A 24,786-nucleotide genomic window follows, 5' to 3' on the forward strand; every position below is an offset into this window, starting at 1 on the left:
ATTGGTTTAGTTTCTCCCCGTAGTCAAAAACTCTAATCTCTATATCAGTTTTCCATTTACCTCGGTAGGCTTCTAAAAACTAAACCTCTTATCAACCTTCACTTTTCCCTTCCAATTCTTTCTGAATGTTGTGGCCAAATGCATCTTCATGTTTTATTGCCTCTGTCCTATGAGTCTTTTTAAGTCCCTTTACTAATTTTTTTCTTTCCTCATCAAACCTACCTTTCTTCCTTTCTCTGTCTTTCTCAGCTTATCCTCAATTTCCCCCTTCTTCATCTCTTTGTTCTTCACCCCATCCCTTTTCTGCTGACTACAACATTAAATCTTCCTCATTTGGTTAAGCGAATCAACCCCCCAAGCTAGCCCCTACAGTGTTTGTAGGGAAAAGAAAAAAAAAAAGTTCTCACCAGCTAAGGTACATGGAAAGGCACTGGGATTTTCAATGAGAAACAAGTATTTAAAGGCACCCTTTGACATGTCCACAATCATACGGTACATAGAAAGAACAGTGGATCAGGCGATAGCAGACTATGTTTCTAACTCTGCCCCTAGGTTGCAGTTTTTGCCACTCTAGCAGTTAACTTGGTGCAGTGGGTAAGATGCTGAGTCCAGAGGAAAAATCTAAATTCAAATCCAGCCTCAGATACTTATTAGATATAAAACCCTGAGCAAGTCATTTATCCTCTGTCATGTTTGTTGTTTCAATTGTGTCAAACTCTTTGTGACCCCATTTGGCATTTTTCTGGCAAAAATATTAATGTGGTTTGCCATTTCCTTTTCTGGCTCATTTTGCAGATGAAGAAACTGAGGAAAACAAGGATAAGTGACTTGTCCAAGGGCCACATAGCTAGTAAGTGACTGAGGCTGAATTTGAACTCAGGTCCTCCTGACTTCAGATCCAGCACTCTATACACTGTACCACCTAGCAGCCTCTTTGTCACCTAGTGGGAATTTAATAAATGCTTGGTTGCCTTCCTTAACTTAACCTCTCTGGGACTCTCTGGGAGGGCAAAGGGGGTTGGATTAGATGATCTCAAAGATCCCTTCCAGATTTAACTTTTTATGTTCTAAAACAGAATACAGTATATCTTTTCTTTTTAAACTGTATTTCAAAATAACCCAGCTTCACTCTGATCACCAGTGGCTAGGTCTTTGATGTTATGTGACCAGCATGGTCTCATTTCTAAAGCCCTGGTTCCACTGAATGATACACCATGCCAGCTTTAACAATCCTGTTTACAGAACAGATTGAGGATAATTGAGATTAAGTGACCCAGTGATGTTCTATGTTAGGTCAGAGGCAGAGTCCGTACAGGAATTTACAATACTTAAATTCTCAGTGGAATCATCAGTCCCTGCTTTCTTCCTCCCCTTTGCTCAGAAACAAATGTTCTGGTAGTAATCTCTGCTATACTCTCCCATTCGTTTCTGCATGTCCCTTCATGTCCACTCACCCAAACATCTCCTAGAAACTTAATTACACTTTGCCAGTAAGTCTTCTATATTAGCATTGTACCAGCTAAAAGAGGATGGTATATGATCAAAATTACACCATGGAAAAATAAGATAAACTTAAGATGCCAACTGACTCTCACCTCTGACAGGCCTCAGCCTCTTTCTGAGATGTTCTTTTATAGAGTATAAGCTATATACTTTAATATACTTGGCATTCATAAAACAAATGCTGAAAAAAAATAAGACAAAGTGAGGGAAACTAAGTTTTTCTTTCCCTCCACTCTGGCTTTACATTGCTATGTTAATGACATATCTTTTATGGCATTTAATCTGAACTTTATGCTTTTTCCTTGCTAAGGGCTATTAACATTAATATTATACCACAAGAGGAATTTTTGTTTTGCTTTTGATAGCCATCTTTCAACAAATCTGGCTGTAAGTAAATGAGGTCAGAATTTGAAGGGCTCGTTGCCTGGACTTGCTAAATTCTACCTTCCTCATCATTTGCCTCAGCCTCTATCACTGAATGCATCTTGTAATGAAAATTAATGCCCTGATTAAAATAAGTGATATGAAATATGATCTATTTGGCTTGTTGGCACAAAACATGTTTCACCTCATTACCACATTCTTAAAGAATAATTAGCATCTCTGGGGATCAATCATGTGGCTGTTAAATATGAACTTTATTTTTTCTTTTCTTATAGTTCTACAGATAGTCACAATCAGAAAATGGTGGAGTGCTATACGCTTTCCACATATCTTAGCTTGGATTCAAGTTTTATCCATAGTGGAAATTTAAGTGATTGGCTCTCAGAATCCCTTCAGATTGTTAGCAATTCAATCATTTGCATAATAATGGAGCTCAGTAGTCTAGATCTGTCACCATCTGCATTCTCTTCTGCCTCACCTTTAACTTTCCACTAAAATTGCGCCTACCACTAGACCAGGGATGGTGAGTAAACCTACAGCCTCACGGCCACACTTGACTCTCTAGGTCCTCAAATATGACCCTTTGGTTGAATCCAAACTTTACAGAACAAATCCTTTTATTAATATATTAATAATTAATAAATTGATATCTATAGATAATTAGTAAATAAATATTAATAAAAGGACTTGTTCTGTGAAGTTTAGATTTGGTCAAAGGGCTGCAGTTGAGGACCTAGAGGGCCAGATGTGGCCTCAAGGCTGCAAGTTTCTCACCCATTCTCTAGACACACAGCAGAACGCAGCAGAAAATTGAGAGAAATATTTGTAAAATTCTCATTCACCCTAAAACATGAAAATAAAACTTACTAGACTAGTGCATCTATACATAATGAAAGAAATGGGGAAATAAAGGGCAAACTTATATTTAACAGTAAATTGTGTCTTAAATATGTTAAGTATATGTTGATCACTAAAGCATAAAAAAGGATTAGAGTATGTTAAAAAGCTTGCCACTTCTTCATGTAACTCAAAGGGCACATGCATGCACATGCAAAACTAACCACAAAGTAAAGCTATAATAATTAGTAAGTTTCCTATTATCCAAAGTAAACAACATCTCAAGTGGTTAAAAAAAACCTAGTAGTTACCCTCTGCTTTCCTGTCCCTAGCTTAACATGTTCCTAAAACTATTGTTTAAAAATTGTGAACACCTGAAAAATATATGAAGATTTAATTGCATGAATAAGAGGTAAAGGTGTGAAATGCTGTTATTTAATGTATTCTTGAACAAGTCTATAAGCAATAGATGAATTCTGGCCGAAAGTGCCCAAAAGAGCACAAATTGGTAGGCTGGTATTTCTACTTACTGTCTTTGTAACCCAGTCAAGTCATTTAACCTTCTGGGCATTTGTTTCCTCATCTGTAAAATGAGACAATGGTAAATCGAATTACTTGGCCTCTACAGGCTCTTGCAGCTCTGACTGTGTTGTTCTAGGTCCTATAAATTAGTTACATAACCTTGACAACTCACTTCCCAAGTCTTAGACTTGGTTTTCTCACCTGCAAAGTGATGGGTTGACGATTAGATGCTTTTTAATCCTGCCAGCTCTCTCTCCAACTAATTGTATCTCATTTCATTTAGTCTCAATATTCTTGGGATTTGTGAACAATTTCTTTTGCTCTAAATTCTGAGAAGCAGTTGTGGGAGTTCAGGGAGACATAAAAAAGCATTTTGTAAAGAGAAGAGCCTTTGATTGAAGACTCAGAAGACCCAGCTTGGAGCCAGACTTGGGTTTCAGTCCCAGCTTGGCCACCTGCACAATTCACATTCTCAAGAGCTATGAGAATCAATTTCCTCGTATATAACATAGGAACATGAACTATCTATCACACGAGTTGCTCTTAGAAGAACGTTTTGTATAGTACTATATCAATATGAGGAATTATTACTCACAAGAAGAGAATTCAGGTCAAACTAACTAGCATTTAAGAGCTTCCTATATGCCAGGCACAATGCTAAGCACTTGAAAATACAAATGTAAGCAGGACAACATTTGCCCTCAGGAGGTTTATATTCTAATAGATTCATAAGAACTCAACTTATCTTTTATTTAAATGTAGAGGTTCCCTGACAAAAAAAAATAATACACGATAAAAAATTCTTCACTCAAACAATTACATAAAAATGAAAGAAATTTTATTATGGGTCAAAATACCAATCTAATCTCACCCTCTACGTTCTTAACCTAGCATTAAGAACTTGGGTTTTCATATGTTGACAACTATATTATAATTGGCTTCTTTTGTTGTCCTGATTTTTTTATTTTTATACATCTAAAACATTATTCTAAGAAGGGTTCTATCAACTTCACTCAACTGTGAAAAAAATCTATGACACAAACAATAGCAAGTTAAGAATTCTTGATTTATGACAATTACACCAAGTGGCATTACCAAGCGTATCCCATGGGAAAATGTTGTACAACACATTATTCTCTCCACTCTGCATCTGCTGTCCTGCCTGGTTTTAACTCCAGGGAACAAGATGTTCTTCCCAGGATAAACTCATCACTTCTAAACTCATAAGCTTGCTGCTAACTTAAGCCTTAATTGACTTTACTTCCCTCAGCATCCACTCCCCTCTTTTGAGAGAGGTGGAGGGCAGAGTCAAACTCTTCCTATTTCCTTCCGTTATAGAGGACAAAAGCTGAAGTCACAGATCAGTTCACGTTCCATCTGCTTCCTTGTCTGGTTTTAACTCCACGGAACAGGATGTCCATAAGCTAGGTACCCCCAATTGTACTGTTCCTCCCCCTTTTCCTGCTTCCTTTTGTGTGATGTCTCCTCTTTAGATTATAAGCTCATTGAGGGCAAGAGCTGTCTTTCTTTTTATTAATTATATCCCCAGCACTTAACACAGTGCCTGGCACATCACTGGTACTTAATAAATGTTTACTGGATCATACAAACGGATTCTCAAAGGTAGAGATCCAACCTGAAACTTCCTGAGTCTTTACAAAATAACTTACTCTGGAACTATCATTCATGAATTTAGAATTAACACTTCTCAAAACTTTTTATATTTTGGGGCAATCCCTCTTCAGTGAATTGTATGCATATCATTAAAAAAGTATAAAAACCAAATATTCACTTACGTATTAACTACTCATTGAGACCCTTGAAAAATACTAGGAAGATTCACTGCATGCATAAAAGGTAAAAGTATGAACTGTTGTCCTTTAATTTATTCTTGGTCAAAACTACATGTAATAAAAGAATTCTGTCAGTATGGCTCTAGAGAGTGCCTTATTGGATTTCATAGAGCCATTTTGTGAACCCCCTCTTTACCAATAGCATCCCTCTCTTCAAGCAGTAGTATAAGACACTTGCAAAGTCACCCTTATTTCTGTACCCTAATTCTCTAGTCAGGTATCTGGCTTCTTCACAGGCTTAGAGCCTCAGTCTATCTACCTGACCTAGGGTACTTAGCCTTTTAATGAAATATTATTGAGCAATTTAAATAAGCCTGTTTCACAGAATTTTAAAATCATACAATTAATAAGGAATGCCATTAGCTCATGTTAGAGAAAATGAAATACTGAATTTAGGTGATTCCTGCCTAAAAATGACTTCAGTACCTGATGTGTTAGCAATCAGCACTTAAGGGAGAGATGTGATACTAGTTCCACTAGATGTTTGAATACTCTGATGAAAAGAGAAAGAAGAGACCTACATTTCAGGAACTATGATTATAAATGGGAATTTCCAGATATATGATAAATGTCATATCAAAAGAATGGCTGGAAGGAAAATATAAAATGACAAGGAAGAGTCTGATCTGTTAGATGAGGGCTATCTACTATGCTCTTAAGTTCTCCTTCTCTCCCCTAATGTTTTCTATTTATTAAATTGTACCCCTAATTTCTAGGGTATTTATTTTCAGACATATTCAAAATAAAGACATAAATTTGGAATAAAGGATTGAAGTAAAAGGGGATGTCTCACAGAGGCTCTATTTGACTGTATATTATCCTTGCTTCCCCTTGCTATTCATTTAAATTGATACAGGGGACTCTAAATTGAAGGAAAACTGAGATGTCTTAGTTCTTATGAGGTTGCTTTGGTAGAGTCCCCAGTGAAATGAGTTTTAGAATGCATGATCCTAATAAGGCATTAATTAGGAATCATAAGGTGTTTCTAACCTGAAATCAGATAGCTGACAGGGATAACTGACTGGAGAGAAAAGTCACATAAAACTAAGAATCTGGGAACTTTATAATGAAAAAAATACATCAGGATTTTTTTTTTTGCCTATTCTGAGAACTGGATATATGAGGCCTGCCTCTCTCATTAAAAAAAGTGGGGCTTAAGCCTCTGAAGTCTAAACAGAAAGAATAATTGCTGAACCTGCTTCTTCCCTGGTAGAAAAGAAGCAGCCTCTCAACTGAAGATTCTAGCTAAAGCTAGAAGTTCCAATCAGAAAGAATTTCTATGAACATGAGGGCAGCAGAGAATTTTCTAGCAAAAACCACAATACCACTGGAGAACCTCTTAGATAAGACTACATTCAGAAGAGACTATAAAACATATGATACTAGTATGGAGGAGACCCAAAGAAACTGGCATGATCACACCACTAAAAAATGTCATCAGCCCTGTAAGAATATAGAATGAATCATATCTCTCTCTCGCTCTCTCTCTCTCTCTCTCTCTCTCTCTCTCTCTCTCTCTCTCTCTCTCTCTCCTCTCTCCAAGCCATACATATATGTACCCTACAAACATGCCTCCTAATGCATATGCCCTAGCCATATGTGTTCCTATGCATGCCTACATTTCGTTATGGTATAGAATTTGGGGTCTTTGTGTGTGTATACATGCATACATATCTGTATGTATGTGTGTATATTTCTGCATATACATATATGTGTGTATATATACACACAAACATCACACACGGGACACCACATTTCTCACTGATGGCACAGAGTTGCATCTTGTTTTTTGGTATGTATATGTGGGATAGTATGCCTCATAGAAAATGAGCTATTGCTACTTTTTTTATGATGCCGTTTTATCCAGTGCTTTTGCTTTGAACTACTTTTGTCCTCTGGCAGACCAGTAAAATAAATACACTGCTTGGGGCCCATGAGCTATTGTTTTGAGGGGCTATGGACTCACTGATTATCATTAACCTATGGCAGATTTTCTAGGAGCCTCATTCTTAAGGGGTGCAACCTGTGGATAAAATATCTTTCTAACACATTCATGTAGAAAACTTGATTGTCCATAGCTTAGCTCTGTTTTTTGGTACTTCTGGCTCCGCCACTCTCCTTGGTTGGGGTTACTGAATTCCTGTGTAATTATTGAAGGTTAAACTGTGGTGATTATCTTAAAACCAGACCAACAGAAACCACATTCATGTTACTTAGGTGCCCAAGTACTGAAGTCACATGATCTGATCCTTAGTTTAAGTTCCAGATAAACTTAATGCAGATAAAAAAATGAAAAAGCTTCGGAGACTATTCTAGTATGACCCATATCTGAACAATATCCTCAGTCATCCAGCCTTCCCTTGAAGACCTCTGTGTAGGGGGCACACACTCCTACCCATTCTTCTCTAGAATGAGAAACCTATTCTGCTCCCAGATAACTCTAACTGGGAAATCTCTCCCTACATTAAGCCTAACTTCTACCCATTGTTCCTAGTTATTTTTGATGGTTAAAAGAGAAAAAAAACCCAAACTTTATTCTGCATGAGAGCCCTCCAAGTTCTTGAAAATAAGAGTATAATCCCTGCTCAATGTTTTCTGTTCCTTATGTTAAACATCCCAGATTCCTTCAAATGATCTTCACATGGCATGGTCTGACTGAAGACTTCTCATCACCATACTGTTTACATTCCTATGAACAACATCTAACTTTGCTAAAATGTGATGCTTATAATAGGACACGATACTTTAGACATATCTGACTTGGGCACGATCTGCAGAAACCATCACCTACAGTTCACTAGATGTTATGCTTCCCTTACTGCAACCTAAGAGCACATGTTTTTTGTTTTTTTTATTTCTGTCACAGTGTAGCAAACCTCACCCCAATCTTTGCTCAGAAGAAAGTGCTGTCAAGTCATATTATCCAATCACATACTTGCAGGATATTTTTAGATAAAGTACGATACATTGATCACTATTACATGCTTACTCATTTCCTTCAGTCTGTTATTCTAGGTTTTTTGAAATTTTTTCAGATCCTGCCTGGGACAAATAACGCATTAGCTATCACTTTCAACTTCCAGTCATCAACAAATATGATCAGCATGCCATCTCTCTCTGCTTTCATTAAAAAGTTAGTGATAAAAATGTTAAATTGGTACAAGGTTAAGGAAATAGATTTCTAAGACACTCTACTAGAGTGATCCTTCCAAGCTAACATCAACAAATCACACCTGGTATTTTTGCCCCTTCTTGTTCTCCACAATCGTGAAAGATCATATAAGAGTAGTCCAGACATCCCCACTCACTAGTTTGTTTGGTTTTTAATATCTTGGAATATAGTATTTGCCTGGGCTTAGTGACTTGAACCCACCAAAGGCATCAGGGCAGCAATCCTCTCTCACCCCACACAGCCAATTGGTTGCCAGATTTCACCATTTCTACCTTCGTCGCATCTTTCATATCTAACCTGCACTCTCTACTCACAAAGTGACCACCGTGGTTCAAGCACTCATTACCCCCACCTACACTGTAGCAGCACCCTAATTAGTTTTCCTGATTCCAGTCTATCCTTGTTCCAGTGTATTCTTCACTCAACTGCCAAAATGATTTCCTAAATTGTAAGTCTCTCCCCTATTCAAAAATCTCCTATAGATTTCCTTTGCCTTGAGGATCAAATATAAACTCCTATTTACCTTTGAAAGCCCTCTACAACCTGGCCTCAATCAATTTTTCCAACCTCACTGGAAAATCCCCCTCCTACACTCTGCAACTGCATTTAAACCGGCTTTTTTTCTCTGCTCATTGCTTGCAAACATTCTATCTCCCATCTCCAGGTCTTTGCATCTCCAGGTGGTTGTGTCACACGCCTGGAATGCACTCCTTTCTTACCTCTGCCTCAAAGAATCTATTTCCTCCCTTAAGATGGGATGCAAGCATCATTTTCCACATTAAGCCTTTCCTGATCCTCTGAACTGCTAATAGAACCCTTTCTCCCAAATTACTTTGTATTTAACGGCTTTGCACATATTTGCACTTGTTAACTTTATATTTCATATATATACACACATTATGCTTACTATATATTATTGCATTAGAATATAAACTCCTTGCATTACATTCTTTGTTCTTGCATCCTCATCACTTAGCACAGTACCAATCACATAGTAGGTACTTAATTAATAGCTATCAAATGATTCATCCCTAACCCTTGTTAAATGATTTCTGTGTGCCAGGCCTGATTGTCTTCACCCTTTTTTTCTGTCCAGAGGGGTATGTAGCATAGAAATATAGACATTTAGATAAATAGATTTTATTGCTGGCTCCTTTCTTGGATTTTGTCTCCTTAAATTACTGTCTTATTGTTCTGCCTGTGTATTAACTGATGCTCTTGATGATACCTGGCTTGGCAGATAGACATGGGTAGTTTTCTCTTACAATATTATGCATTCAAAGGCATGCTGTGGCAAACACAAAAGTATTGAATAAACATCTGAATACTCTTTCGTGCAGAAAATAGAGCTTCATTAAGAGCAGAAGTGACAATAAAAGGGGGTGAGTGTGTGAAGGTCAGAGATGTGAAGCTTGTTTGGAAAAATGGTTGGAGACAGATAAAAAGTAAATTGACAAAGGAGTTTGCACTTTCCATCAAGGCAACAATGCCCACTCAGTGAAATATGCATGTGTTGTGTGGCTATATATATGATATATGTATGGCTACATATATGGTATGCACACATATATACATACATATGCATATAGATGTATACCTGCACACACATATCTGGACATTTAACTGGGGCGTCATAAGAATGAAAGACCAAAGAAAACAAGAAGGCTACCTCTGTACTGAATGAATCCTCTATGAGAGATTTATGGGAAAATATTGATAAGGATTACATAGGTTATGAAAGCTTGGAGAATTTATCTACATCTGTAAAGAAAGTATCCACACTAATTAAATTTTTAAAATCCACTAAATTATCATATGTATTTTACTGAATTAAATTTTTAAATTTTTTTTGATAATCCAAGGAATGTACTCTATTAACCATAATATTTATAAGCATTCCTTTATATTCCTATATGAGGACCATGCCAAATAATAAAGCTTACTACGTTAATCAGGCATGGAGAGGGGTATGCCATGCTGCATACCAGCCCTATCTATGGAGGGTACTAAATCACATTATTTGATTAAGGTTAGTAAGGATTTCAGAGTATCTAATAAGAACAGTATGTTCACATTTAGCTCTCCCTTATGAAGAATGAATACATTGTCCCATGTTCAGTGAGGTCTTGATCTTGCAAAGTAGCTGCTGAGAAATTATTTGCATTGCAGTACATTATTCACTATTGAGTTTCCCCAGATATATATATAGTACAGATGCAAAAGGCATATGACCTTCAGTGCTTGAGTTCGGATAAAGTATAGTAGAACAGCCAGTTCATTAGAATGGCCATGGTATTTGCTATTCCAGAGAACGGCAATCAGAGAAGGAAAGTTAAAACAACTATGTAACTGTACTCTACATAAGTTCTTCCCATCTGTACATTGTACTCATGTTACTGCCACAGTTAAAACAATGAAAAGTATCCAAATGGCAAGAAGGAAGTCATGTGAACAGACAGCATTCTCAAGTGTTTATAATCAAAGATAGTGCAAGCAACAGGTTCCTGTCAAGTTTTCCTTTGTTTATAAATCTACATTTCTCTCTTACCAATCTCTCCCTCACCAGAGCAGAAGTCTTACAACAGAGGCACTCCATAATCTTTTTAAAACAAAAAAAACCTGAATAGTCCTCATTCTGAGGTCTGTCCTGCATCTAAGTGTTGATTAGAGCTCCGATAGATAGGATTTGTTACTTCAAAATTAAAAAGAACTTATGGGTTGCTCTCCCAGTGTATAAGAGCAACTCTTATACGGTGACAAGTTGCTTTATAGAAGTTTTGAAATTTGATCCCCACAACTATCTTACAAGTTAGGTGGAATGCTAATTATAATACCCACTTAACAGATGAGGAAACTGAGAAACAGACAAAATGTTTTGCCCAATTTCAAACAGCTAGTTGTGACCTAGCCAGGATTCAAACCCAGGTCTTCTAAGGTTGGAAAAGAATATTCTTCCAACTATCTATCTATCTAGTTCAAAAAATGTTTGTTGAGGGATTAATATCTTTTCATTGACTAGCCGTCAGATAGGACATCAGAAGTTATCTCACAGTTCAATTCATATCTGAAATGAATTCCCCCCAAAGAGGACATCTAGCCCCTGATGTAAAACTTTCATTGATGGGAAACTTACTACCACAGAAGGAAGCTCACTATACTACTTTTGGGGAGCTGTTATAGTTAGGAATTTTTCTCTTACATGGAGGTGAAATCTGACCAAGAAATTTTTACTCATTGTTCCTACTTCTCAGTTTTCTTAGCTCAAGTGAATAAAGTCTAATCCCTCTTCTGGAGGATAGCCCTTTAAACACTTGAAGACAACTATCATGTCTTGCTGACATCTTTTCTTGAGGCTAAACATTCCCGGACCATTTAACTGACTATTCTATCATGTAATATGGAATTCCATTATCTTCCTCTAGATATATTCCAAGTTATTAACATCCTTCCTATAATATGGTGCCCATAAGTGATTACAGTTTCTTAGCCTTGAGACCTGATTCAGAGTTTGTATTACGGAGTAAGTTAGTTTAGACTCCATCCGTTTTACCACAGGGGTCAGCTAGTGGATAGTGTACAAGGTCTAGAATCAGAAAGTCTAAATTTGGCCACAGACACTTAATAGCTGTTGGACCCTGGCCAAATCATTATAACCTGTTTGTCTCAGTTTCTTCATCTGTAAAATGAGCTGGAGAAGGAAATGGCAAACCACTCCAATATTTTTTCCAAGAAAACCCCAAATGGGGTCACAAAGAATTAGATACAACTGAAATGATTAAACAACATTTTACCACAACTTCACAGGACTGGAACAAGGATATGGCTGTTACAAGCAGTTGTATGGTTATAAGATAGGTGGTACAGCGGATATCGAGATGGATCTGGAGTCAAGAAGACATGAGTTCAAATCCTACCTCAGACTCTTACTAGCTGTGTGATACTGGGCAAGTCACTTAACTTCTACTGAGTATCCTTATCTGTAAAATGGGGAAAATAATAGTACCTACCTCCAAAAACTGTTGTGAGGATCAAATGAAATGTTGTGAGGTGTTTTGCGTACCTTAAAAGTACTCTATAAATATCGTTTTTGTTATCATCATTAACAATATTTTTATTTCCAGACTGACTGTACCATTTATTATTATTATCACTGCTTAACTGTGTTCATTTTTCCAAAAGGCCATCAAGGTGAAGTAAGTATGGATAGTTTCTGAATGAGAAAGAAGAGATCTATGACACAAATTAATATTATTATCAACACTCCCTTAACCACATTCCCAGCAAAGAAATGAGGGTGATTTCTAATAATGATTAATAATTATAAAAGAATGGGATTTTCTGTATGGCTCATTTAATTTGATAACAATAACCTAATCAACATTTAGACTGTCATTAATGAGATATGATCCAATACACAATAAACATACTCTGTGGATGAAGAAATTGCCATATTCAATAAAATCTAAGTTATTACTTCAAACTCATTCCTGATTTAGTCAGTAAAACTATAATTCTAAATTCTTTTGCAAAAATAAGAAAGCCATTTTTCTCCAGTGAATACCAGGTAGATATTAATTCAAGAAAAACCATTCAAATATACCATAAAAATAACATTTTCTCTAAACCCACTAATATAAGCTTTACAATAGTGCTAAGAAGAACACTGTAACTGCCACACATGTTAGACTTTCAGTGTGTAATTAGGATTTTGCTCTCCCTCGCTTATTCATTCATTCACTTATTTTTCAATTCATTCATTCAACCAACACTCACTTGCCCTTTAGTTCATAAAAGCCAATGTGTTAGGTGCTGAGTGAAATAAAAAAATAAATAAGCCATGACCTCTGCCCCCAAGAACTTACAAAGAAAGACACAATTATTATGCAAAATAAAATATAAGTAAATGACAGAAGTCATAGAGTGTCAAGATACCCTCTGGTTAGTGTCATCATATAGTCTTTGTGGAAGGGAGTCAGAAAGAAAGGTGAATTAGCTATTCTAAAAGAAGAGGCAAATTTGACCTTCTGGGTATCAGTGGTTCTTGGTGACATGGGACCAATGACTAGAATATGGTCCTGAAAAGGGACTCAAAAGGTATAGGGGGTGATGGTAGAATAATGTTCCATATCATGAAGCATAAGGAAATGAAGGAACCAGATGAGGGGATCATGAAGAAGACTGCAGAGTGAAGATGAGCAAAGGCTGAAACTATTGATAGTGGTATGGTAGTACTGCAATAAAATGACACAAATGATGGAGTTTTGTGTGTGGAATTTTTTAAAAAGACATATTTGGGGAAAGAGGAATATCAAAGCATGAAAAAAAGACCACCCCTTGGTCTGGGTAGAATGATAATAACAAACAGAGCAAGCCATTTAATTTTACTTTGCCTTTGTTGTCTCTAAGAAGAATAACCATTGGATTAGAAAAAGATAGAACAAAACCAGTTAATAGGGAATTGATGCGCAAGATAAATAAGGACATAATAAGAGATCACCTAGCTACCCTTGATGAATTCAAGCCACCTGGTACAAAATAACTATATCCCCACATACTGAAAGAACTGGTGGATGGAACTGAAGGATATTTTTGATCATACATGAAAGGTTGTAGAGAGTGGAAGGGGTATCATAAGACCAGGCAAAAGCAAATGTAGACCTGATTTTTATAAAAGAAGAGAGAACAGAATCTGAAAACTACAATCCAAGGAGCTTGACTTTGATTCTTAGAAAAATTCTAGAATATATTATTACATTATTAAAAGGATGGTTAGCAAATATTTAGAAGAGTAAGAAATTATCACAAAGAGTCACTTTGGCTCCATAAACAACAGGTCGTGCCAGACTAGCCTCATTTCCATCTTTGCCAAGTACTTTGCTGGAAGAAGAAGGCTATGTTGACTTTGACAGGCAGTGGTCATAGTGTAGCATTGTAGATTCAGTGATCAACCTAAACAAAGGAGAGGAATTAGGGAAATGTGTTCTTAACAGATCAGAAGGAAGAGATCATAAGACCCAAACTATCATCCAAGGGTGATTTGTATCTGTGGTCAAGTCCAGCTGTAGGAATTAGGGATACTCTTTGATATTCTCTGATTTGAGGTTGTAATCATAATAGAGCCCAGTAAACAACTGTGGAATTTATTTTGTTTGATGATGTCTATAAATAGCATCTTTTGATCTGGTCTATATGCCATTTCTGTTTCTTTCCCTCTTTTAGATTTGTTATTTTCTTTTTTCAGTTTCAAGTATTTGCCACAGTCCCACTCAAAAGTGGGTGTTACCCCTGTATGTATGAAATTTTGTCTCCAAAAGTTTTTATTTCATTGAATTTGTCCAAGAATGAAGGCAGACTCCTCTATAACTTATATAATCTTTGATCAGAGAGGATTTGTAATTTGTTCACTGTCACATATCTAGCAAGTCTCAAAGGCTTGAACTGAGGTTATTTGAACCAAGGACACCCTCCTTCCACTTCCACCACACTATCAGCTAGACTGTGCAGCTTTGTGTTGAACTATACAAATACCCATAATGTCATGAATGATGATAAGAAGTTTTGATTTAATTTATTGTTTTCCAATTTCATGGGGCATAACAACATTTTATAAACTCTGAGCTATGTAAAGGAGAATACACTCCATTTTCTCTTTCTCACATGAAGGAAAATTATTGTATCATCATATGAACAAAATGAATTTCTTTTGTTACTATTGAAATCACCTATATTTTTACCTAACTTCTAACCTACAAAAGAGAAAATATAGTTAACTTTTCATTTGTATGATGATTTACTTTCTAAAGACAATACCTAGAATTTTTTAATCTGAGCAAAAATAATGATCCAAAAGTCACTAGCAAATATTAGAACTGCACAACACCTTAGAAATCATTTATTCCAACTCTAATTTGTAGATGAGATTGTTCAAGGGCTCAATGGGAAGCTGGATGTTGCAGTGCATAGAGCTCTGTGTCTGGCATCAGGAAGACTCATCTTTCTGAGTTCAAATCTGTCCTCAGACATTTACTAGCTGTGTGACCCTAGGCAAGTCACTTGTCTCCATTTCCTCTTTGATAAAATCAGCTGGAGAAAGAAAATGGCAAACCACTCCAGTATCTTTGCCAGGAAAACCACAAATGGGGTCACAAAGAAGTGGGCATGACTGAACAATGACAGGGCATCAATTAAACAATAATAAATAAGCTAAGTTTATTATAGATAAGCAAAATCAAATGCATTTAGTGGGGTTGTTAGTAAAGAAAGTTGTGAAACCTCAGTGTTTATGAGAAGCATCATCACTTTTCCAGTTAGAGAAGACAGCCTGGTAGAGGCAGTGATTCAGAAAAGAATTCAACTGGAAGGGGAGAGTTTGACAAGCAAAATCAGAGAGGATGTCCCAATCATAAGGTGTGATTTAGGAGAAAACTCCAAGGAAGGATGATGATGGAATGATTAAGAGGAGATTGGAAGCAGATCTGCCTGGAAAGAGAGAAAGAGAACCCTCTAGAGAACTGAAAGAGACAGCAGAAAATATCTTTGTGTCCTCTATTGAAGAGCTTAGAAATATTTATAAAGAAATAAATTTAAATCAAAAAAGCTCAATTTAATTCCCAAAACCCATAGCTCAATCCCTCTTTACTAACATTTATTTCTATGGTTTTATGAGATGACACTTTCTCTTGGCCTCCTAATGAATTATTCATGAACCGGGTCCACTGTATTTATACACTATCGTTTAGCTCCCCACTCCCAGTCTATCCCCTTTAACCAACATCTACCAACAAGTCTTGGCAAGACTAACTATAAGTTGCCCTAAAGCAATGGCATCCACTGCACCTTCTGTATCTATAAACTTCAGGGAATTCCTCCCACCTGCTCCAGGAAAGTACTTAAAGGAAAATCCCCAATGCTTTGGTGCTAATGGGAAAATTGCTTCAATTAGTGTGTTTGAACTTCTAAAAAATAAACGCAGGAGTGTGCTTAGGCAAAGTGTCTTTGAATCTATATATAATCCTCAGTATACTCAACAGTTCTATTACTGGAGAAGTTTTGAAATGTCAGCAAAATTCCCCATAACAGAGAGAGAGAGAGAGAGAGAGAGAGAGAGAGAGAGAGAGAGAGAGAGAGAGAATCAAAAAGCTTTTTTATGAAGAAAATCATAATTTATTAATAAAAAATAATACAGATAAAAATTACTTTTTGGCTAGAACTTCAATAGCACCACAAAAGAAATTAATTCATCTTTCCATGTACCAGCAAAGAGTAAAATTTCTCAACAGTAAATGACCCCATCCAAAAAAAAAGGGTTTTAAATCTCACATCGCTTGGGGCTGAATTAAATACTTCCTATCATGCTTTTCCAGTGAACACCCAGTTGGACTACTTTATGTCAGCTCATGAGCAGTCACCTTAACCTGCATCTGTATCACATATCTACTCAATTTTACATAATATATAAAACATAAGAATGCCTAAAATCAATTACTGAAGGTAGAAAAGGAAAAAGAATAATGGATGGGAAAGGTTGTCCTTTTGAAAATTATGCCATTCATAATTTTAATTATAAGGAAAGTAAATAAGGGCAGTTTCTAATCAGATTCTGGAGTTTCCTAAGCAACTAGATAATGTAAAGAAATGTCCTAAATATACTAATAACATAGTATAATCAAACTGATTATATTAATAAGTTGTTTTACAAGATGAAAGCAACTCATTGGCTCGCTGAGAAAAAGCCACATTCCTTCTGACCCTTAAAATGCAAGGTGGCCTCATTCTAAGACTCAACAACGAGGGAGGAAAATCATGTCTAAGGAATCATCTCTGAAGGAAGTATAGAGCTCTTTGCTCAGAGGACCAGGAATATTTCTCTCAATAGCAACTTGTAGTGGAAGTACATGGCCACAGGAGATGTGAGATTGTAGGCAGTCTGTGAGGAAAATTCAGAGATCTTGAATCTTATCCTTGTATATACATGAAGGTGGATTCTGAACTCCCTAATATAATGATAAAGAGATCGAGCTTTCTAGCAGACAAAGGAAATTTCCAAGACATGACCAATTTTGAGAGCTGCCTAGTGGAAACTCCACATTTAAGTTTCCTAAATTCAAGAGTTTCTAGGTACTGAACCTTCTAGAAAGAAAAGATTTCCTAATATTTCTTCCTCCTTGAAGAAGTCAGGGTGGTTTTGCAGTGTTCTACTTCATCTATTAAGCCACCACATATTTCAGCTGAGTTACAAGCTAGAGGGGGCAGATAACATAGCTAAAGATTGTTCAACAATAAACAGGGAAGCTGTGTCTGACAGAGATATAAGACCAAGTTTATAGCAGGAGCAGTGTGAAGATGTTGATGGCCCTGAAATCCTACTGTACCAAAGGTAGGAGCTGTCCCTTCTTTTAGGTTGTCAAAGGAAGGATCTAAAGCAAAATCTTCTTAATTTCAAATTTAGCATAGGATCCATACACATTTACATATTTTAGAGGTAGGAAATCTAATACAATTCATTCCTGTTGCAATATAAATCCATTTCTTCTCATTTTGTTCTCTGTGAATCTCTATAGGGAAAACTCTGGTGAGAATGAAGCCTGATAACAAATATAAGTGGTGGGAATGAGAAGAAAAGCAAACCATACAGAATTCCATAGAAAACTTGCAACCACTACCTTTGATATCTATTTGCACAATCTTCTTTGGAGATTTTTTTCCTTGACTCTATGCTGCTAAATCTCAGACATTTCCAACAGGCAGGAGAGACTTAAAAGGTTATGCAGTAGTTACTCAGTTTCTCTCTCTTTCAATAGTACTAGCTACTAGCTAATAGCAGACCCAGAAACTGATCAATTGATTTTTAATTAAGTTTTAATAAATTCAGTCATTCATTTATTGAACAATTTATTCAGTACCCACTATGCAACAAACAGTGCTGGATACTACAGAGTCAAAGAAAACAAAATCAGAAGCAGTCCTTGTGCTCAGGGACTTAGATTCCATTAATAGGAAATAAAAGTACACAAATAAGGAAATACAAAGTAATATGTCAGGGGTAAAGAGCATGAACAATGGCGAGGGGGGCTTCGGAAAATGTCTCTTGGAGGAGTGAGCACTTAATGAAAGCCTTAAACAAAACTAGAGATTCTAAAAGGCATGTTTGAGAAAGGAGGGAAGCCTATGAAAAGGCTCAGAGATTGGAGATGTGTCATGTACGGTAAGCAGCAATAAACCAGTTTGGCTGGAATGTAGAATCTGTGAAGGGGAGTAATAGATGATAAGCCTGGAAAAAGACACTGGAGTTAGATTGTGAAAAGTTTTAAATGCCAAACAGAAGGATCTGTATATCAGCCTAGAGTCAACAGAGCTTCTTGTTTTAGATGAACTTTAATCAAATCAAACTTCTGGAAACTTCTGGGTTACATGACTGACAAGATGAAGGATTAGACATTTTTTCCAATCCTCACCACCTGTCCAAATAGAATTTATGAGCAAGAGATTAAGCAGTTTCAGCTTTCTCCAAAATCTAGGATACCAAGACCCTAAACAATGTAAAAATCTACTGAATTCATATGCCACTTACTAACCCTTAATGCAACCAGCATTCCCTTCTCTACCATCCACCATGCTGTGGCAGCAGGGGTGTACAACCTGCCCCAGCAGCTTGCAACAGAACTCTATACTGTTCTCCTTTCCCCCTAAGTGCCCTGAAATCCAAACAGAATAAATGTGCTCAAGCTGCAAAAGCGACAAGGAGTCCAGCATTGTATTGTTTCTCACCAAAGCTCATCTGGAGAATTGAGAAAAAGAGGGAATTGGAGGAAAACATGTCTTCAAGAATGCGAATTGTCCAGCACGGAAGGAAGCTGAGAAAGCTTAAGATCTAGGTCCCAGGGAAAGTACCAACAAAGCTTTGAGAAGGAGCTACAAAGTGAGCAGTAAGTGAAAATAAAGGAAAAACAAACTGAAATTACCAAAGATATATGGAGGGAAAAAACCTCAAAAACCTTGAAAGTAAGCAAATAAACTAACAGGAAAGACATTTAAAAAGAGAAGAGAAATAGTCTCCACATCAGATAAAATAATTCAGGCATCTGCAAATAAATATTGTAAGACAAACGTAAATGAATCAACACATGAGAAGGCACAGGACCTTGTGGATTCCCAAGAGGACATGGAATCACAGCAATTACTCTTGAGTAGTTTAAAAGAGAAATAAAAATTTAGAAAGCAAAAGAGCAGAAATAATTGGCAAAATAGAAAAATTTGGATCCATGGGAACAAACAAAAGGAGTAATAACTAATTAGGAATGCAAATACACAGAAATGAAGGACAACCTGGAAGAAGAAAAGCAAAATGCAATAATATTAAAAGAAAGCATAATTTCCATATAGGCAAAGCAATGATCTTTAAGACAAAATGTGCAGATATAACTTAAGGATTTACCTCCCCGCAGAATACACGTAATAAAAAAATCAAAACCTAAACACCATAATGCAAGAAATAATAAAAGAAAACAAACTACACAAAACTCAGATTCATAAAGAAGTAAATAAAAGGGCTGCTTTCACTTTGCAAAAGGACCCTTCCTTTAGACTTGGCTAATGCAGGAATTTGCTTTCCCTGAAAATATATATTTGTAATAAGTTCTGTTTTCCTTGCCTTCTCAATGGATGGAAGATGAGGGATTATGAAGGAGATAAATCCAAACTGAAAACAAGATAAAATTGAGATTTTTAAAAATAATTGTTCATTTTATAAGATTCATTAGAGGATTCATTTAAATACTGAGCCTCTATTTAACATTTGATTTACATATAACTTTTCAAAAAAGGATGTATTGTGTAAAGTAACATAAGAAAGTCCACTATGTTCAACTGAAATATCTACTATTTTGGTCCGTTTCTTCATGTTGGATTTAATATAGATGCAGACAACCTCCTCATCAAAATTCTTTTGCCAGGGAGTCCAAAAGGAAAAGGAACTTCGATTTCATCTCTCTAACACCTCTGCCTCCCACATTTCTTAGATATCAAAAATATTTCAATTTGAGAAGAAATATCTTGCAAAGTTCTAGTTATAATTCCTGATTATATAATATTTTAAATAATGTGACTATTCCATTAACAAAACTCTTGGGTATTTTGATGTTGTAACCACTCAGAAAATAGTTCCTTCAGTGACTTTATTAGCATACAAATATGTAGAAATGTATAAATCAACGAAAGATTTTTGAAACATAATCCAAGCCTTCTTATACCATTCACAAGTGAGAAACTGAGTGTTTAAGCATCTTATCACAACACACACACATTCTCACACAAATAAACTAGTTTTCCTAATAAATCTGTAATATTCACCACACTACCCCAGTGACTTACTCTTTAATATATTTTCAAGGTAGACAAAAGAACATTTGGGCTAAAAAGTAGCTTAAGGATAATTTATTCTTACTCTTTTCTTCTACAGAACAAATGGGGTAAGGCCCAGAGATATTAAATGATTTTCCAAAGTTAGCCAGCTAGCTAATGTCAGAAGAGAGCCCCAAACACAGATAACTTAACTCCAAATTCAACATTCTTTCCACTGTACCACATTTCTGTTTTGTATAACATTATTCATTTGATCGGATTTATCAGTCACGTTTAATGTGTTAGAGTCCAAGAACCTGGATGACTGTGAGTAAGAAACTTAATCTTTCTGTGCCTGCAGAATGATGGGGTTGCTTTATAGAGCTGCCATGAGTAGGAGAAGCCAGTGCCATGGTACAGATTTTCAAGACTTGGACAGGGAAGATCATTACCTTTGAGGTCAAAATTTCAAATACTATTGAAAATGTCAAGGCTAAGATAGAAGATAATGAAGGCATTTTCCCCAATTAACAAAGAATTATTTTTGCCAGCAAACATCCAGAAGATGGACAGTCTTTGTCTGACTACAATATTCAGGAGTCTACCATTTATCTTGTGCTAAGGCTTCAGAGGTGATAATAAGAGCAAGACATCTTACAAAGCTCTCTAAAAGAACAATCATAAGAGAAAACTGATGAATCTTGCTATACTAAAATACTATGAGGTGAATGAAAATGACAAAATTTACCACCTTTGGCAAGAATGCCCTTCTGATAGATGTGGTATTGTGGTCTTCCTTGATGGCCAACTTATTTTGACAGACATGATAGTGATAAGTGTTGTCTAACCTACTGCTTCAAGAAGTCAAAAGACAAGTAAATGTGTATGTTAATTTTTTTATCTCAATTAAAATACATATGTAATAGAATGCAGTTGAAATTAAAGACTTCTATGGTCTCTTCTAGATCTCAATCTATGATTCTATGATCACATCAACCACATAGATTCTTCTATGGATGCAAACAGTAGTAACAGTATCAGAGTTTTCATGCCATGAATGGAATAAGAGCTTATCCACTTCTCCCCAAAATGGTAGGCTGTAGAGAGGAGAGTTTTACATATGTGCTATTTCTCCAGACCAGGCAAATCAAACATAATAAAAACTTCACTTCTCTCTCTCCTGTCTTCTTCTATATCTCTCTCGTAAGAGGAACATAAATGTGATCTGGAACCTGGCAAGTGCACACAATAGAAGCAATGTGGATTGGGGAAGGTAGATGTTAGGGAATTCTCTTAGCCAGCAAGTTCAAGGTGAATGCGTTAATATCATCAATAGTTTGGCCAATATCAAAGGGATGTTGTGACTTTCCCCTCTCCCCCTTTCACATCCTTCTGACACTGCCTCATTTCCCAGGTAAGCCCGACAGGTGCACATACTTCTTTCTCTGAATGGCATATTCACACCTCATTCCCTTCTCCCTCTTCTTCAAGGTCCTTGTGCTTCACTTTCTTCTCTCACTAAACTCCAAAGACTAGCAAAACAGCAACCACCTACGTGAAAGTTTTTAAGATTGTACCATAAGTCTCATCTATGATAACTTTTCAGCAAATAGGAGAATTGATGCGAAGATGTTTTGACAAGTTAAAAGAATTAAACAAATATATTTCCTATTATCCCTAACATGATTTTGTCATTGACTTGTCCTTAATTGACAACAAAGACCACCTATCACTCACAGAGACATTTGTGAGCAGCTGTGAAATGCAACAGGACAATTCATTGGAACTATAAACAAACGGTGAAGACATTAAAATTGATGACAAAATGGACAGTAGAGAAAAGGTTTCATTTATTCATGGTTTGTCAATAAGAATTTATTAAGTTTCCACAACTTGCAAAGCCCAGAAGTGGGTGCTAGGGATTCAAAAAAAAAAAAAATGAAAAAATAGGCTCAGGGACATTTCTAATGGAGAAAGAACACATTTGCATATGTAGGCAAGTATAAGTTAATTTGAGGAGGAAGAGAATGCAAGAAGGATCAGGAAAAGTTTAGGAGTTGACCTCTGGTCTGAGAGTGGTCTAAGGTGAGCAAGGGCCAATTCTAGCTTGGGGGCCATGGGGCAGAAAATAGCATGCTGAATTCTGGGAAACAGCAAAGGAAGGGGGAGGGAAACAAGCAGTTCTCAAATGTTTACTATGTGCTAAACACTGTGCTACATGTTTATCTCATTTGTTCAATAAGAAAGTAGTTTGGCTGAAATGGAGAATATGTGAAAAAGAGTGAAATAAAGTAGGTCAGAAAGAGTGGGTTGTTAAGGATTTTAAATGTCAAGCTAAGAAATTTGGATTTTTCCCTAGGAACAATGGGGAGTTACTATATATCCTTGAGTAACAGAGAGACATGGCCTGACTTGTACTTTAGGATTATTTGGGCAGCTCTGTAGAGGGTGGATTGGAGAGGAAAGACACTAGAAATAGGAAGACCAATCAATAGGCTATTGGAATAACTTAGACAAGAGATGATGAGAGCAAGAAGGAGAGTGGTGGTCTTTTAAGTGGAGCAAAGGGAACAGATATGAGAAAGAGTGTGCAGTTTGAGATGACAAGACTTAGCGATTGACTCCGTACATAATGAAAGATGGTGGTGAGAGAGAGTGAAGAGTCAAAGGTGTCTGAGGTTGTGAACTTGCATAAAGAGGATGATAGTAGCCTCAACCTAAATAGGGAAGTTTTGGAAGGAGGTGGATTGAGGAGAAAAACAATTACCATTTTGGACATACTGAATTTGAAGTACTAAAAGGACATCCAGATGGAGATGCCTATCAGGGAACTGGTTTTATGAGATCTAGCAATATAAAGACTTTGGAATTATGTTTATGGGGATGATAAATGAACTGATGTGAGTAATGAGATTCCATAGGGAGAGGGTATAGAAAGAGAAGAGGGTGCAGTACAGAAACTTTAAGAACATCTTCCCTTATGGAGGATGGATATGGATAATAATCCAGCCAAGGAGACTGAGAGGGAATGATTAGGCAGAAAATCATGAAGAAAGCAATGTCAAAAGGGCTAATGAAAGAAAGATCAGTCAAGAGGAGAGGCTGTAAATTACAGAGAGGTCAAGAAACATGAGAATTGATAAAAGGTCAAAAAAATTTAGGAATCCTCAGACATATAATTCAATGAACATACAATCACATTTAAATGAATTAATAGGACAAATTAAAGTCATCAACAGCAACAGTTTATGTCTTCTTCTTCCCCTTCAGAATATTTCTTATCTAGTCTAGTTCAGAGGAGGATCTGTTCTTATTTTAATCTTTTTAAAAAATGACAGAAACTATAGACAGCAGAGCTCTTGCAAGAGACATCACTTGGATGAAATCAGTTTGAATTAATCATTTTATCAATATAATTTAATTGTAGTTAGAAGATCTAGGCTCACAAATCCCAGCTCTTCTGCCTGTTCACCTGTGTCACTTTTATATAACCTCTCTGGGCCTCAGTTTTCTCATCTGTAGGATGAAGTAAATTCTCTCTTTAAAGTCTAAGACTCCTAATCTACGAAGTTATAACCTTGAAGTCTAACTATAATTCTACGTGCTTTTCACTTATTAATTCTATATTCTTTGGACAGATTTATCTTTGGGGTATTTGTTGACCATATAATTGCTAGATATTAAGAATATCGTGTTAGTTTAACCAATAATTAACCTTTCCTATTTGATAACTGGAAGATACCCATTACAAAGCTTCTGTTTCAGTCATTTTGAAGATGATTTCAAATGATCAGGACAGATCAAATTCCACATACAGTTATAAGGTGGTCTTTGTATGTTGGATTCAACAATATGAAGAATCACAAAGTTTAAATAAAGTCTTTTTAAAAAATATAGATGTTGTTCATTCTTTAAAAAATCAAGCTCTTCTATGTCAAAGGGATATTAAAAATAATGAAATGCTTGCACCTTGTCAAAATTAACACCTCAGATTTAGGATCTATGTTTTATGATCTATCCGTGATCTAATAGATCAGAGTAGTCCAAGGCATAAGAGAGAGATCTTACTAGAATGAAACTGAAGTGGTATAGGGAGCAGCTAGGTAACTCAGGAGATAGAGAGTTCTGGGCCTGGAGTTAGGAAGACTTATGTTCCTGAATTCAAATCTGGCCTCA

At 36.3% G+C, this 24,786-nt stretch overlaps 1 protein-coding gene and 1 pseudogene across 3 annotated transcripts in view; one reads left to right on the plus strand and one right to left on the minus strand.

Annotated features, from left to right (window-relative positions):
- Window positions 1-24,786, minus strand: part of HMCN1 (hemicentin 1) — a 487,951-nt gene that overhangs the window by 460,519 nt on the left and 2,646 nt on the right. The gene's annotated exons all lie outside the window — the stretch shown is intronic.
- LOC140529608 (ubiquitin-ribosomal protein eS31 fusion protein-like) lies at window positions 20,990-21,502 on the plus strand (annotated as a pseudogene).

The sequence above is a fragment of the Notamacropus eugenii genome, chromosome 2, assembly GCF_028372415.1.
Source record: "Notamacropus eugenii isolate mMacEug1 chromosome 2, mMacEug1.pri_v2, whole genome shotgun sequence".
NCBI classification, from domain to species: domain Eukaryota; kingdom Metazoa; phylum Chordata; class Mammalia; order Diprotodontia; family Macropodidae; genus Notamacropus; species Notamacropus eugenii.